At 39.4% G+C, this 17,537-nt stretch overlaps 1 protein-coding gene across 19 annotated transcripts in view; it reads left to right on the top strand.

Moving 5' to 3' along the window:
- LOC129135347 (uncharacterized) overlaps positions 1 to 17,537 on the top strand; it is a 227,666-nt gene that overhangs the window by 177,879 nt on the left and 32,250 nt on the right. Inside the window, exon 4 of one of the 19 annotated variants that reach the window (XM_063789962.1) lies at positions 13,945 to 14,052. The exons of the other annotated variants lie outside the window; for them this stretch is intronic. The gene's annotated coding sequence lies outside the window, so the exon portion shown is untranslated. Of the gene's footprint in view, positions 1 to 13,944; positions 14,053 to 17,537 lie in introns of those variants that run through there. 19 annotated transcript variants of the gene reach the window in all.

The raw sequence follows: 17,537 nt of genomic DNA, 5'->3' as shown, positions 1-17,537 counted from the left end.
AGCAATGAATGAGAGTTTCTGTTGCTTCACATCCTTATCAGCATTTGGTGATGTTAGTATTTTGAAGTTTAGCCATTCTAGTAGCTGTGTAGCAATTATGCTAGTTAACTGGTCAAATCTAATAGAGATGCTATCTAAAATGTGTTATAAAGAATGTGACTTGAGAGTTGGATTTCCAGAATTGGAGAAAGAGCCAAAGGAGAAGTAATGTTGAAAAAGAGATTGGGGGCAAGTATCACCCCAGGATGGCAAGATCTACCTGAAAACACAAATAAAACTTGATTTTCAAATTTAAGGTCAAGACCAAGGAAAGGAAGTACACCAGTATTTTTTAGTATCTGGACATTTCTTTTCTTAATATAGTTATGTTGGTTCATTTTTTTTTGGTTTGGTGAAATTCTTCAAGTACTCTTTTCAAAAAAGATAAATGGATAGTATATTTTCTGAGCCCATGAATATCTGGGAATATCCTCAAGCAGAGAAGACAAGTCTGTCAGAGTGATGGAACATTGTACTTTTCTACCCAGTATCTTGGATTTTTGGTTGAGGATGATTTTCTTTCCAGACCTCTGTATTTTTAGTGTAAATATCATTTCAGCATGTACACATACCCAGATCTGGTTAATTGTGATAACCTGTCCACAAATACTTATCAAAACTGTGGGCATACACTCTAAATAGGGCCAATCATGGTCCTTGAATAAATTACCTGGATGGATTGTGAACTGTATGGATGTAGGGTTGGGCTGTCCGTGACCATTTTTCCTGTGATGTGAACAGGGTCCATCTATGGCAAGAGAGAATGAGGTTAACTTAAACAAAATAAAACAAACAAAAGAGAGAAAGAAGTAGATCTGAGAGAGGCAGAGAAAAAGAGGTGTAAACAGATAGATGATAGATAGACAGATAGACAGATAGACAGATAAATAGATGGAGGGAGAGAGAAAGAGAAAGTGGGAATGAGCCCTGGTGAATAGTTTGAGATCCTTAATCCAGCTGTGCTTGAAGTGTTACTTTTCGACTTCCCAATCATACAAGCCAATACATTTCCTTTTTTTTAAAAAAAATTGTATGAGTGGTTTTTCTATGCTTTACAACTCAAAAAGGATAGCATTGGTATTAGGGGTAGGCCATGGCTACAGACAGACTCTACAATGAAGAGTTGGTTAAGTGTGGCGCAGGATGGTGAGCACTCCTATACCCTGGGCAGGAAAGTTGCCATTCCTTGTCATGCTGTTCTGAAACATGTGGCCAAATGGTCACCTGTTATTTCTTTGGACTCAGATCATGTGCCCACTGAGGCTAGAGCTTTAGGGGAATTGTCAAGAGTTCAGGATGTCTGCTTTTTGCATGTCTTTCAAGAAAAGAAAAAGCTTCGGTATAAATTGATCCCCCTGAAAGCAGGAAGGAAATAGTTTGTAACTTCATTAAGAGATGCCTTTCTCCCATTTGGATATGAGCAGTAATCTTAGACTGAGATTGTTCAGATAATCCTGCAGCTCTTGGAACTGCAAAAGCCAATATCCCTGCCCCAAGCTGAAGTTAGTGTTGGCAGAGGCTGGGAGGTGGGAGACACAGTGGGGGATGTGGTTGGGACACAGGAGGAATTTCAGAAATCTGGAAGACTGATCCTTTAAGTCCCTCCCCACTCTCCTGCTCTCCTGTGAAGAACTTGCTGGTGGTAAAGGTAATTCAGTCCATAGTAAACAGCCAGCCAATGGGATTCAGCCTGGGCATACAGCTAGATTAGTTCTACCTGAACATCCTACTTAAGAGTCATTTAGCTGAAGGCTAAGACCTGTTGCTAAGGGACAGATATGCAGAAGAATCTGGTCCATAATCAAGGACATGACAAGACAAGATTTTCTGGTGTGTTCATTCATAGAAGTAGGCTCCAACAGTAGCTGTCTGGAGTTTTACAGGTGCAGAATTGCCAGATAAATGCCAACCCCAAGGAGCTTGGGGTTGTTATGTTTCTAAGGCAACAATAACAAAAGTAAGAGGGATGCTAAGGGGCAGGACCTCTAGAAGGGACCCCCTCCTGGCATTTATTTCAGGCTCAGCTTTAAAGAATAACGAATTTGGGTGGTCTGCCCACAGAGCAAATCCTGGGGGCAGTCAGACTGGTTCCACTGTTAAGATGCAAATCCTTGCTATGCCATTCTGCAGAGCATGGTACATGCAGTGATATATGTCATGTCACCCTTTCTAAATGGAGTTTTAATTGGAGATATCCTGTTTTCCCTTCTCTACTGTGTAATGAAAGTGTAGGGGATTATTATGTTAATCATTTAAACTGCAGGTTGTTGGACCAAGAGGTACCATATCTGGGTGTGAGAGCTGTGTGCATCACTGAGAGATCCTGGAAGTGGAGATGGGTTGCTGACTGTATGTGTTTCTGGGTTGTTTCATTTGGAGTAAGTGTGATTTGGGATATACATTAGTTGGACAAACATTAAGTCGAGGCACTTTTGAAATTAAATATGCAGAGATGTGTGTGAGTATGTGTTAAGCAGACATGGAGGGAAATGTATTAATAGTTGACGTTTGCTCTTATTGTCCATCCACCCTTTTTTCTGTGAAGGAACTGCCTCTCTCCCATCTCATTAGTTTCTGTTGGACTGTTAATCACAGTGTATCCCCTGGCTGTAGGAGCATTGAATGAGCCAGGCATGACCATTAATGGTCCAACCTCTTATTCATGGTGATGGGACATGTTCTGAGTACAGGTAACCAGAAGATTTTCATGAGATTAAAATCTCATGGATGCATGAATCTATCTTCCATTTGAAACACGAACTAAAACAATGTGGGCTGGAAATGGTTTCTTTGGCCGTGTTTCTTAGGATAGGGAAAGAGTGTACACATGTGTTCATTAAAACCTATTGAACATCACAGCTTAGCCCAGCCTACCTCAAACACGCTCAGAACACTTACATTAGCTAAACTACAGTTGGCAAAATCATCTGGCAACACAGTATGGTTGACCCTTGAACAACACGGGTTTGAACTGCATGAGTCCACTTACATATGAATTTTCTTCCACCTCTGCCACCCCTGAGACAGCAAGACCAGCTCCTCCTCTTCCTCCTCTTCCTCCTCCTCAGCTTATTCAATGTGAAGATGACAAGGATGAAGATATTTATGATGATACACTTCCACTTAATGAATAGTAACTGTATCTTCTCTTCCTTATGATTTCTTAGTAAAATTTTGTTTCCTATAGATTATTGTAGGAATACAGCATATCATATATATAACATACAGAATGTATGTTAATCGATTACTTATGTTATTGTAGGCTATTGGTAGTTAAGTTTTAGGGGAGTCAAAAGTTATATGTGGATTTTCAACTGCACAGGAGTCAGTGTCTCTAACCCTTATGTTGTTCAAGGGTCAATGTCCTTTAAGTGGGAGAGAATGAGACAAATATAGAAAGAAAGGCAGAGACAGGATGAAGCAAGATTGGTGGGGAGGAAGAGAGAGCAGGAGAATGACATTATTTGAGGCCCTGGATCCAGCTGTACCTAAACTTACATTGGAAGATTTGTGAGCCAATATATTCATTTATTTCCCCTAATGCCAGTTTGAACTGATTTTCCTTGCATTTGCAACTAAAAGAATCATAAGAGCTAGGTGTGAAATCTTGAACGACAACGTTTGCCCTCAAAATTCTGTACATTTTGCTTAATTTCCTTCTGACATATAATAATAGAAAGGAAAATTCTGAGAGCAGCCTGACTTTCCCTTCTTTACATGCAATGTACTATTCCTGTCTGGATGCTTAAAGAGTTTTTTTATACTCATATTAAATCTCTTCCAAGAATGCACTTAGCTGCAGGTATTTTACACACATACACACACACACAAAATCTGAAATATTGTAAGCTCTTTGAATCTGCATACTTGAGACATTTTTCAATTCATGATATTTAAAACATTATGTCTTTGATTACGGTTTCCATTCCATTTGTTTTGGTTTCTTTTACCTATAATTCATAAGTTGGATCTTCATCCATTGAAGAAGGTATGAAAAATAATATTCTGATAGCTTCCAAAAGCAGTAGCTAGCCAGTAAAGGTCAACTATCCCTCTTCTGGGTTGAAACAGATCTGGCATTCTTATTCCAGGGAGCCAGATTGTTTAGAGAAATGAATGGTCTTTGTACCTTTTTTCAGATGGGCTGTCTTTCTGTTCAGGCAGAATAACACAAGGGGTTACAAACTGCACTCCTAGCACAGTTCCATTAGTATGGTGGTTTGCCAAAATGTCTGAGCTTTCAGAGTGGTATGTTTTTTTTTTTCCCCTTCATATTCATAGATGTTTTAAGAGAAATTTTAGAGGGACTGTGAAATGCTATTTGAAGTTAGAAGTCTTCTGTTGACTTAAGAGCCAGCCAGCCAAAGTATCATGTAATTTGTGTTTTCAACATTCACTTAATTAATCAATTCACAATCCAGCATTATTGAGCACCTTTTATGTGCCAGACCCTATGCTTACTAGGCTATAAAGTTGAGTAAGATGCTATTCTAATTCTTAAGGATCTAGCAATCTAGAGGGTAGACAGACGTGTGAAACAATCAATAACTTGGTGAGCTTATGATGCACATAGTTCTCTGAGAGCAATTTGGGGAAGGCTTCACAGAGGAGGTGACAGACATCTGTATCACACTTTGTAGAATCAGCAGTTTACCAAATAGATGAGGAAGTGGCGTTGGTGTGTTATTCTATCATTGGTCTCTGTCCTTTCAATGGGAGTGTGATTGGGCTCAGTCTGCATACTGATGATTCTTTTCAAAATTTTACCCCACTGCTTTCAAATTTCAAAGTGTTTTCTTATGACTGACAGATCTGTGTGCCATGCACAATGTATGGGATTACATGGGCAGCTTTGTCTTTCTCTTTGTTAGTTTAACTTCTCTTTCTCTCCACTTACTGGCCATAGGGATGCTGTGTTCTTACACTTTTTTTTTTTTTTTTTTTTTGAGACGGACTCTCGCTCTGTCACCCAGGCTAGAATGCAGTGGCGTGATCTTGGCTCACTGCAATCTCTGCTTCCTGGGTTTAAGCAATTCTCTTGCCTCAGCCTTCCCAGTAGCTGGGATTACAGGCATGCGCCACCAGGCCCAGCTAATTATTTTTTGTATTTTTAGTAGAGACGGGGTTTCACCTGCTGGCCAGGCTGGTCTCAAACTCCTGACCTCATGATCCACCCGCCTTGGCCTCCCAAAGTGCTGGGATTACAGGCGTGAGCCACCGCACCCAGCTTCTTACACATTTTAATTGTTTATCTATTGCAACATATATTTATGTTAAGTTTGAAGAGAAATAATAACTTATATAAGCAGAGAATGTGAAAGTTTAAGGATAATCTAGTCTAATCTCTTAATCTCTACTACTATTTTATAGCTGGCAAAGTCACACTGCTGAGTAGGAACTAAGCAGGAATAATGGTAATGATGATGAAGATTGAATAGTACCAGCAATTTATAAGACTTTTTCACAAACATCATGGCATTTAATGTTCCCCCGTATCCTCGGAGCTTAATATTATTATGATGCCCTCTTTACCAGTAAGGAAATTAAAGTTTAGCAATGTTAAAGTATTTGTTTGAAGATATTATCTTAAATCTCTGGACTTTCAGTCCAGCACTTTCTGTACTACTCAATTAAACTTCACTCTTTTTTGTTTGTGCAATTGAAATGTAGTTAAAAATACTTTCCAGACTAGGATTATCTTTTAAAAAAATTTATGAGAAAATACATACATGGTATTTAGCACCAATACTTGATTTCCTATATTTCTCATAGCTTGTATCAAAAGTATATCTTCCCATAATACACTGCTTTGTGTTATTGTCTAGTTTGTGTTTACATGGTTTGTCTTGTCTGAGCAAAAACTTTTTCCCTGCTCAAAATCTAGTAAATTTTCTTTCTCACCCCTTCTTTGCAACTTCTCTTAAGTTCACCGCCTGCCTATGGCAGACTGCCAGATTTCATTTATCATGCCGTTGGCTGTGGTTATCAGACATTGCAGCAGGATTTTGGCAAAAATCTCATAAATAGTGTGCAGCAATGTCAGTAGTCTCTGCTACTAATACCTTCCTTCTCTTCCTTTTAAAATAATGCTTCGACCTCTTGTTTTATTGGTGGACCATTTCACCTTTCTCACATGTGGCAGAGAAGCTCTTCTCATTTAGTAGAAGCAGATCCTGAACTTTTCATAGTCAAAGGTACTTCCCTTCTTCAGTAATTTCGTCTTGTTGCTCCCTAAATCCCTTGCTCCTTTAGTTTCCATTAGGATCTCTTAACGGAGTTGTGCAGTGTTGAATACTGGTCATAGGCTTCAGATTTAGGGTCCTGTCTTCAAATCCTGGCCCCATCACTGTCTGGTTGGGTCATCTTAGGCAAACTTCTCTGAGCCTCATCTGTAAAATGAGATCACATTGTACATACCTACCTGGTAGAATTGAGAAGATGGAATTAGAAGAGAAATTAAATTGCCTAGAATAGTGCTAGACACATTATAATGGCTACTAGGAAAAAAATGTTAATTTCCACATGTACTATTCCTGTAAATAACTCTTCCGCTGAAGTTTCTCTTTGCTGCCATGCCAACCACTCAGTTGGAGGTCACAAAATCACCAATGCCCTCTCACTTTTGAAACATTCTAAGTCAGCTATTTTGTTTCTTTTTACTTAACTTGTATATTTCTTGAGCACCTTGATTCACCTATATCTCTTTTTAAACATTTTTGCTCATTCTTCTCCTGAAGAGTTTTTAGGACCTCCAACTCTCTGGCATTTTAGATTGGAGCAAATATTCCCTCTGGGCCATTCCTCTGACATTTTTAGTCATGTCCTAGTTTCATAGTAGTTTGCTAACTCCACATGTAGTCTGATAAACTAATTTCCAAAAAAAGTGAATTTTCAGTATGTTTGTGGAAAAATTGGTATCTGTCACTTTACAGTGATATGTTCTGATAGTTCTATTGGCTCATTACTCATTTTTTCTAAGTTCTTAGAAAGAGCATTTTAATAAATATAGTATTATTTATTATTTTGTATTATTTATATTAACTCAAAGCCTGTGATTGATTACTTTTCATCTTATCTCCTTTAGTCGAGAGGCAGGCAAGATCCTCTTCCAGTCCTAATGCTTATTTCTATATTAGGGAAATGTACCATTTTGCAAATATTTATTGAAAACAACTATAAACAAATTCTAGGATTTAGGTACACAAATAAGGATTCAGGTAAATAAAATATTGTCGATCCTTTAAGGAACACACAATAAGTAAGTTGTCCCTTTCTTATGTCTTTATAAGATATTCATATCTTTTTATTTTTATATCATGAACCTTGGCTTCCTACACAAATGAGCATATAGGCCTATCTCCTTGGAAGAATTCTCACCACCCAGGATTATTCTAGGGCCTACATTAAGGTGAAAAAAGAATTAGTTGGTTCCCAAAAGAAGTGGTTTGTCATTTGTATGTAATATTTGCATGACCCTGTTTTGAAAAGATGTTTCATTTTGAGTTAAAACGCTGCGGTTACAAATGAGAGTGGACTAACTGCTTCATGTTTAGCGACCAGCATTACTATAGATTCCCTATTCCAGAAACATGCAGCCAGAAGTGAGCTGACAGCTAAATGAAACAGAGATGAGGAAAAGAAGAATCCCAAAAAATCTTCTAAGACAGTAATAGCCCCCATCTGGAATTTCCTTCTCTTTTGCAGGAGCTATTGCAGTTAATTAGAGTGCGGCAGGACCAGAGGGAGCTCTGGTTTGCATGATGAGAGTTGATGGATACTCCAAATCTGCCCATGTTCGGGGAGGCCTTTGAGTTAGGGCACGGAGAGGCCCCTGTCAAAATAGAAATGTTTAGTCATAGAATTTTATTGCTGCAAGAGATCGTACAGATCATTATACCATGGAGGCTCCCAAGCTTTTTCAAGTATAAGAATCTCTTTTCAACATCAACATTTTCTGGATTCTCACATAGTTGTACTAACTTATACCATCCATGGATTGAAAAGGTGTATAATGACAATATGCTGCTATAAATTCAAGGATCATTTTATATAAATTTAAGCTTTATGAATTAGAACAGCAATTACACATATTTGAAAGAAATAGCTATTCCTATATTCCTACATGAGTGAGACATGATACGTATGGATTTGGAAATCTCGTGGATTTGGGGGCCCCTAGGGATTTGCACCTTGGGAAACCATGGATCTAATCTAATCTCATGTTTTAACAGATAAGTTAAATATGGTTCATGGATATTAAGTGATCTTCCAAGACACAAATTGCTGGTGGCAGAGTCCAAGTCATTGACACCTTTTCCACTGTACCACAGCTGTCTTAAACTCTTCTGAAATTATTATTCATCTAGATCAGCAGAGAGAATTATCATAAATGTACTAGCTCAGAGAAAATTATGATGTACTTACCATACATGGGAGGACATGCTTTTATATTTAACAACAACAACAAAAAAACCCTTTAAGTTAATTAGATTGTGAATAGAATTCTTGCATAACTTGTCCCAATTGACAATTAAATATTTCTCGAGGATTTCAAGGAGTCAGAGGCCTATGTTAGGTACTTTTTAAACAATAGAGTAAACGTGGAAAATACTGTATTAAATCTCTGGTTATAGATAATAACCACTACACACACTCACACACATACACACACACACACACCAGGGAAATTTTTGAAAATCTTAAAAATTATGAACTTTTGGCAATGAATGGGCACAAAAGTCAGCAAGAATGGACATCTTTAACTTCTGCCAATTCAAGAGAAGCAGTTCTGGTTGCCAAGTTGAGAAAAGAAATGAGAAAATCATCTGCCAAATAATACATTATAATATTGGCAGACATAGAAGGAGGAGTGTGTCAAAGATATTAAAAAGCTGTTTAGTGTTAGAATGACTCGATTCAGCTGGGGAAAAATGAAAATAACAATTGATATTTATTAGATATTTTTTAATATTTAGATACAAGTGGGTGTTTCAAGAGTAGCCAGGTCTTCAGCCAGGTTTTCTCTGAGTGATTCATATGAAGTTAAAGTTGCTAAACTGAATGCTGATCAAATTCATGATCTCCCTGGACAAACCATTTCTCCCAGTACTGAATTGGTTTAGAAACCGTCAGAGGTTCAACAGATTGGCCATAGGCCTCTCTTGATCTGGATGACCTTGGAGATTCCGGGTTGATTTTGATTCCCATAAAAATCTGGGTCATTTTGAGGTAGATCCTGGGCAGTTCAATCATTTCTTTCATGTGGATATTGTAATCATGTGCGTTCATTCAGTCAGCTCCAACAGTGTCTTAAGAAGGTCAAGGCTACTTATCTAGATATTATATGTCCATTCTCCCTGGATAGAGGATCTATTTTATGATAAAAGTTTGCTATTTTCATCCCAATCAAATGGTCCAAAACCATGAATTTCGAAAGGAATCTTGGGGTGGGAGGATAGTGCCAAACATGCACAAATCCTCTGCCATCACCAGAAGATGTAACTCAACCTGTGTGGTCTTTGGGGGACAGCACATCTGAGTCTTAGAGAAGCAAAGAGTAGCTATAATTGGTGTTGACAGAAATGCTGTGCAAACAGACCTCAATTAATTAAAAATTAATTCTGTAGCCCCTACAGCTAAATATAATAAAAATGGGGTCCAGGGAGTATTGCTTTGCATCTGAGTTCCCCTACCCTCTAATTCCCAAGACTCTCAGGAGTCTCAGGGAGGAAACAGTGTTTACCATGGAGCAGAAATCCTTTCTCTTCCCGTTACCTCTCCCAATAGTGCTGCAGTGCTGGCAGCCGTCCCGAGAAGGCTCTGAAGAGTGGGCTGGTTAACAGGAGCGTTTTCACTGCAGGCAGACTCGGTTGCCTTGGTGAAGTCCCCGTGCATCTGAAGAGTGGCTCATCTGTTCCTGCCTGGGGATCACTTGTGCTCATCCAGGCATGGCCCCCACAAGAAATCTGGGAGAATGGCGAGCTGGTGCCAGCTGAACTGTGAACCTCTAAGAATAAGTGAATAAAACGATTTTATGCACTACAATTCCAGGAGGACTAATTCTTGGAGTAAAAGTACTTGGAGAAGAGTTCTGGGTATTAGGGGCTGGGACAGGAATGGCAGTGGAGAAGGAGGAGGGAAAAGGGGAGAGTAGGGCCAAGCAGTGAGGTGACTTGGGATAAGTGGGGTGAGAGATTCTTAGCAGTTGCCTTGGGTGGGAAACTTTGGATACAGTAATCTGAAAAGAGTTTTCATGATGTAGCCTTTATATATGCTGTGAAAAATCTTGCCCTGCTCCTCCAAGAAAATCACACTGAAGACCTACATTCTGCTCTGTTGGGTGGTGGGAGTAGTAGCCATATGTGGCTATTGAGCTCTGGCATGTGGCTGGCCCCAGTTGAGATGCACAGCTAGTGTAATATACACACTGGATTTCAAAGACTTAGGATGAAAAAAAGAATGTAAAATATCTGTCTCACTGGCAATTTTTTTTACATTGAATTTGTTGACAATTTTTTTACATTGAATATGTTAAAATTTTTATATATTGGATTAAAGTATATTAAAGTTAATTTTACCTGCTTCTTTTTACTTTTTCTTTTTTTTCAAAAAAAGTAAGGCCAGGTGCAGCAGCTCACTCCTGTAGTCCCAGCACTCTGAGGGGCCAAGGTGAGAGGATCACTTGAGCCCAGGAGTTTGAGACTAGCCTGGGCAACATGGTGAAACCCTGTCTTTACAAAAAATACAACAATTAGCTGGGCGTGGTGGCACGTGCCTATAGTCCTAGCTACTTTTGAAGCTGAGGTGGGAGGATTGCTTGAGCCCAGGAAGACAAGTCTGCAATGAGCTGAGATCACACCACTGCACTCCAGCCTAGGTGACAGAGTAAGCCCTGTCTCAAAACAAAAACAGGTTACTAGAAAACAAATTAAATATTTTTCTGGTATTAATTTTTTTATTGGATAGAATTGATCAACATCATTCTTCGCTTCTGGAGTTAGATTTGTGTTTGTTTTGGATTGGTGTTGATGATGACACAGAGTTATACAAGCAAACACCCACACCCATGTCTATCAATGGCCAAAAAGGAAGGATCGGGGGAGACGATAAATCTCAGGGCCCAGAAGGAGCCTTTGTCTGCAGCCTTTGGTAAGCATGTGTGTGTGCAGAAACGTGCAGACATTCAGAAAGAGTTGAAATCCAGGAGAAATGGTGCCTGCCCTTAAATACATCAAAAGGAGACAAGTTCCCCTGTAAGAATAGAATTTGTGTTAACAGAGAAATTTCATGAGACAAAGATTGGATATAAAAGGAATGCCCGAGTGAGAAGTGGAGAGAGGATGTGGCCTTCTCCTTGAATGTAAACATCACAGGTCTTCTCTCAGCAAGAATGCCTGGGAGGGAGGAGAAAGGGGGAAGAGGAGAGTGGGGAGGGGAATGGAGGAGAGGGAAGGAACCAGACAGAACTGAATGGAGAAAGCAGAACAAGACGCATGGTTCGTGTGGTTTCTAACAGATCTTGTGAAGCAACGATCACTCCATGGCACAGAAATCCTCTGTGACACCAGTGCAAGCAAAGCAGAACACAGCTTTTGTGAATGCTCAGTAGCCGCAGTGTTGAGTTTATTTATTTGAAAATTGCTTTGGATGGCCCTAATCCTTTGTCAAAACAGGACGAGAAGAAAGGAGTATTTGCATAACTGATGAGGTAAAATGGCTCCAGGGCTTCTCAAGGTGTGTCATGTTTCCTGTGGATGTGCCCTTTAGTGCTCAGCTGTGGCCCTGGAGGGGTCCCCACCTTCATGCCTGGTGTGGTATGATGATACGGCATTACATATAACTCCACTATCCAGAGCGCAATTGGGCCCTTCAATTAACCACATAGTATGTTTTATTTCACAATAAGGCAAGAAACGATGCTCATTCCGAAGAGTTAGTAGAAACACATAAAACCTGTCAACAGAGTTCAGCCCATGCCTGGGATCCGAACAAATTCAGTTCAATTTCTTATCCTATAACTCCTGTATCTTTAGGACAGGAAAGTGAAAATGAATGTTCTAAATAATGACCTGAGGCATTGCAAGGGTCTGAAGTGCCTCACAAATCATCAAAGAAAGATTAAATTATGTCCCTTACTCACCAAAGCCAAAAAGTGAACTAATAATATATTTTAGAAACCATTGCTCCGGGAGCTGAAACTGAAAACATGGTAGTGTTTAAGCCCAGCTTAACTAGAACATCTAAGTAACCAAAGGCCCCACAATTAAAGCTTTACAGTTAATTCTGTTGCAGAATTTCTGCCCCGTAGTTCTGCTAAATCCGGGTTCTTGTGTCATGACCAGGAAAAGTTAGGCTCGTAGACACATTGAAAGGTGAGGGGAATGGAATTTATTAGGCAAAAAGGGAAAAAGAAAACAACTCTCAGCAAAGTGAGAGGGGTTCCTGCTAACAGGCTCCCACCTCACAGATTGAATACCAACCCACCACACAGGAACTGAAGAGGAACTCCCCCGTGCAAACTACAGTAACTTCCATGGTTCCACCCTGTTCTCCCTGTGCACAGGCCTGTCGGAGATTCTCCAGGGACCCACCCCCTTATCTGCCTCCTGCATCTATGAATTCTTTTGCATATTGATAATAGGTATGAAAAACCCTTATATGTTAGGTATTCTTCGAGGCAAAGTTGTTAACACCACCAGCCTGGCAGACCAGCTGCACTGGCATCACCTGGGACTAGTTGGAAGTGCAAATTCTCAGCGGACCCTCTCCAGTTCCCCCAAGTGTACTAAATGGAACAGCATTGTGGCAACATCTCCAAGGGATTCATTTGCACACTGAAGTTTGAGAAGCATTGGTGTAGAGGTGGGGAATTAATCAGTCTCTTGGAAAGGAAGGAATCCCGTTTCCTTGAACAGGACCTTTTTTGGGGATACACTTTCTTCAATGCTTACTTTTTGTTCTAGGGACTGTGCAAAGAACTTTACATGACTTACCTCATTTTAATCCTTGTAATAGTCCTATGGAGTAAGTATCAAAATTAATTCCATTTTACAGATAAGAAATTGAGATACAAACCCATTAAGCAATTTGCCCAAACTCATACATATTAAGCACTTGAACCAGGAGTCAAATCTAAACTGCTACTCTGGGCAGGAATTATTTGGTCTTTCTTCCTCAGGTTTTAAGCCATCTACAAGGTGGGCAGATACAGAGTTCTGTGGGTCTTACCCCCATGATTTTTCTCTATCTTCTCCAGAAAGCCTGGAATTCTCTGCTTGAAATTCCCGCAGGATTTAGATGGTGAAATGACTTCCCAAAGTCACTCAGTTAATGGCAGAGTCCTGAGTGGAGTGTAGACTTTCTGACATTTTGTGTCATATGTTGCAATCAGAAAATACTGAAAAGTAGTACTGAGACCATAAAATTGATTTGAAATTCCATCTTTCAGAAATACTATCTGTAAGCTTAGAGGTTTACTATTTTTCTACAGCTTAATTGAGGTATAATTGGACAAATAAAAATTGTATATATTTAGGGTACACAACATGATGTTTTGATATATGTATACACTGTGAAATCATTACCACTATCAAACTGATGAACACATGTATCACCTCATACCTTTTACCTTTTTCTTGTGTGTGGTGAGAACACTTAAGATCAACTCTTTTAGTAAATTTCAAGTATACAATGCCGTTTTATTAACTATCGTTACCATGCTGTACACTAGATCTTTGGAACTTATTCATGGAGGTTTACTCATATATGACTCAAGATAGCTCAACTAAAAGGGACTTGTTTAAAAGTGGTGAGAGGAGGGAGACGGTAACACCTCTTCTTCTACCCATCAGAGTCTCAGGTAGCACCATTCTCTGTTTCTTTGTTCTCTTCCTCTCCTCTCTACAGACAAGGCTCTCTCCGCTTACTCCTCTGCTTGCTTGTGGATGAAAAGGGCCACGCCACCCCTGATTTGACAGTATCCTTTAAGTTCACATCTCAACAAGCATGTGAGCCTGCTGTTTGTGTCTCTTATTTCCAATTCTCCAGAAAGAGAATGCCAGAATATTAATTGGTTCCTCATATCAATCAGCCAAAGTCAACTTGTTATTAAAACAGAGCCAAGAAACTGCCTCTTTTGGTAGAGATTGTGGGTGGAAAGTAATTCCAAATAATGGATCATGGGTTAGGCAGGCATGGCCAAATATTTTATATTTAAACCATAATGTTTAAATATAAAAGATAGATCACATATTTTATAGCTATCTTTAGCTTAATATTTTGCCAACATACTTTTTTGTCAAGATAATTATATCTCATCATTTTTCGTGACAGTGTAGTATCCATCGTATGTACTTGCCTCAGTTTGCTCAACCAATTGCTATTGCTGGATATTCTTTCATCCAGGTATTTGCCAATATAATCAATGTTGTTATGAACAGCCATCATAAATATTTGTGCCTAGCCTTAATTATTTTTTAGGGCAAATTATTATTTTTGGAACTTTTATTTTAGGTTTGGGGGTACAGGTGCAGGTTTGTTATATAGTAAACTTGTGTCACAGGAGTTTCTTGTACAGATTATTTCATCATCCAGCTATTAAGCCTAGTACCCAATAGTTATTTTTTCTGCTCTTCTCCCTCCTCACACCCTTCACCCTCAAGCAGGCCCCAGTGTCTGTTTTCCCTTCTTTGTGTTCGTGAGTTCTCATCATCTAGCTCTCATAAAAAAGAACAGGATCGTGTCTTTTGCGGGAACATGGATGAAGTTGGAGTCTATTACCCTTAGCAAACTAGTGCAGAAACAGAAAACCAAGTATCGCATGTTCTCACTTATAAGTATGGTAAATTATTAAAAGCAAAATTGCTAGGTTAAGAACTATGAACAGTTTTAAGACTTTAGAAATATGTACCCCACTTTTCTTCTGGAAAAACTGCACCCGTTCATATTCCCACGAGCCATGTGGTAAAGTGCCTGCCTTTCCCCACCCTCACCAGCACTGGGGATTATTCTCTTATCTTTGCCAGTTTGATAGCCAAAAACTGAGCTCAGTTTTCTTTTAATTTGTGTTCTTACTGAGGTGGAACAATTTTTCATATGTTCATTGGCCTTTTGTGTTTCTTATTTTGTGACACACTTATTTTTAAAACTCAACTGTACTTTATACAAGGGAAACAAATGATTTCAACAGCTGTGATTAGTTGTCTGCTTGATTCTTGCCCTAACTGCACCTTGTGTCTTCTTTTATTTGATTATCTTCACCTAAAAATAAACCAGCATCACATTGTTTTCGTTAGGATGACATTATTGAGTCATAAGGTAATATGTAAAAGTAAGCCTTTAGTTTATTACATGCTATTGTCCTATCAACCCTTTAGGAAATGCTCTTGGAGAGATGAATTGATCTTCCAAGCCACGTGATAAAATGTCTGAGATGGAAATACCCAGGAGGGTTGAAATGGTGGGATTGAGGTGAAGGAAGAATGTGAGAGATACTGAATTCATCTACTTTCAAGGCAGTTGAATCCTGATCTCTAAGGAAGGGGAGGGAAATCTTTATGAAAAGTTGACTTTTTCTTTTTAATCCCTGCTTTACAGCCGATACGTCTCCTACTAAAGTTGATGGATGGGTAATATTGAGTCTCCTCACAATTACTTCCCAAGACCTTGAAATGATTCAGGATAGAAGACTCCTAAGATATCAGGCTACGGAGAGGAGGCTCATTGAGAATCACAGGCCAAGACATTTTGAGGAATGCAGGATGGAGGGCTTGGCTGCATTAGTCAGAAATGTCCTTATCTGCAGCAGTCAGTGGCCTCTGTGGTTTGATTCAACAGGGTTTCCCAAGCTTCCCTCATCGTAAAAGTTGCCAGATGCACGGACTAAAAGTAGACATTCTCAGGCCCCATCCCACACTCACTGATTCAGACTCTCTAGGCAAGGGTCTGATGAATCTATCATCAGGAAGTGTGGAAAATGCAATTTAGAGTCTGAGGCAAGGCCTCTAGTAAGGTATAGCTTTTAGGATGGCTGTTCAGTCTGTGAGAGACCCACCAACCAAACTCTCTCCCCATAGGTAGGGCCTTAATATTCATATTGAATCTATATCATCCCCACATCCCTGGCCTTGAAGGGATTCAAGCTGTATCAGTCAGTTTCTTTCTCTGCAAATTGGAAATGGTATTTAGAGACAGCCAGTCTATCTCTTAAACTTTGACATGGAATCTCAAAAGTGTGGACACCCTTTCTCTGCCATGTAGTTGAAGAAGCAGTCAATGGTGTACAGGGAGAGGAGACAGAAGAATGAAATTCAGATTCCTCTTTTGCTTGAAGTAGCTTGGTATGCTTTTTAACAACTTGAACCCCTAAACCAAGACGCTCAAATACTTTTAAAAATCACCTATACATTATGAAAATCTTTAAATTGAAGATCAGTTGAGGTTAATAGGTCTTATATTTTAAAATGCAAATTCTTCTGGAAAGATTAAGGTTGTCAAACATTTATAATGTAGTATAAACTACATTAACCAAGTTACTGCAAACTGAGGGAATGGAGTGTTTGCTATTTGTAGGGAAAGGGTGGGGAACAGGTAATGAAGATGACTGGAGACGGGCAGCCTAGGTAAAGAGTCACAGTAGGAGTGTTAGAGACCAACACAGTAGGGCAGCATGAAGGCTGGATGTGGTCATTACACGTTTCCTCTTTGTAACAGGAAATGTATAGGCCTTTCCAAGGCAGGCTGGTCTGTCCACCATCTGTGATGTAGCATGGGCGTCAGATGATAATTAGGACCTGTCATATCAAGTTTTTATTGGTATAAACAATACCTGGTTAGGGTTCCTGAATAAAAGCTTGAAAAACATGAATGGGTTATCTGAAGATAACTCAGTGTGCCCAGTAGAGTTGATTCAGTGTTCACTCAACTAGTCAATTCACTGCACAACAAATTGTGTTTAGCCTTTGCTCATTACACAAGGGTGAGACACATTCTTCTGTGGCTGAGAGTTGGCAGTGGTTCCCTAACTCCTAGGGTTGAGTGCGTGTCTACTCTGCGCGTCCTGGTCTATTGTCTCCTTTTGTTCATGTTTCAAGGGCTTGCAGACTCCATTGGAAGTTATCTCAGCACTCCATTTTAATCACAATTTCTAGACTTTCTAACAGAGTTAGTAAGCTCTTAAAAGCTGGTTCCTGAAATTTCTTTTGCTTTCTGAACACTTAGTAAAAAATACCACATTCCAGTCCTTTTTGATTCCACTGCCTCTTGTTTTTCCCACTATTTACCTATTTATTATTTCACGTGTAAAGTATATGGGATGGGTGACTATTATCCCCCAGGAAGGCTTGCTGTTGAAGAGGGAAATCCTTGGTCTCTCTAAGATTGTTCATGTTGCAGTTCTTTAAAGGAAGCCCCAACCACTGAGAAGGAGCTGAAGCCACTGCACATGGAAGATGCTGGCAAACCTTTTAGGATCTGATGCACTCCTACCTTTAACCCTTTAT

The sequence above is a fragment of the Pan troglodytes genome, chromosome 12, assembly GCF_028858775.2.
Source record: "Pan troglodytes isolate AG18354 chromosome 12, NHGRI_mPanTro3-v2.0_pri, whole genome shotgun sequence".
Taxonomy (NCBI): domain Eukaryota; kingdom Metazoa; phylum Chordata; class Mammalia; order Primates; family Hominidae; genus Pan; species Pan troglodytes.
Note: the sequence above shows the minus strand (reverse complement) of the source record. Positions and strands in the feature narration are given on the sequence as shown.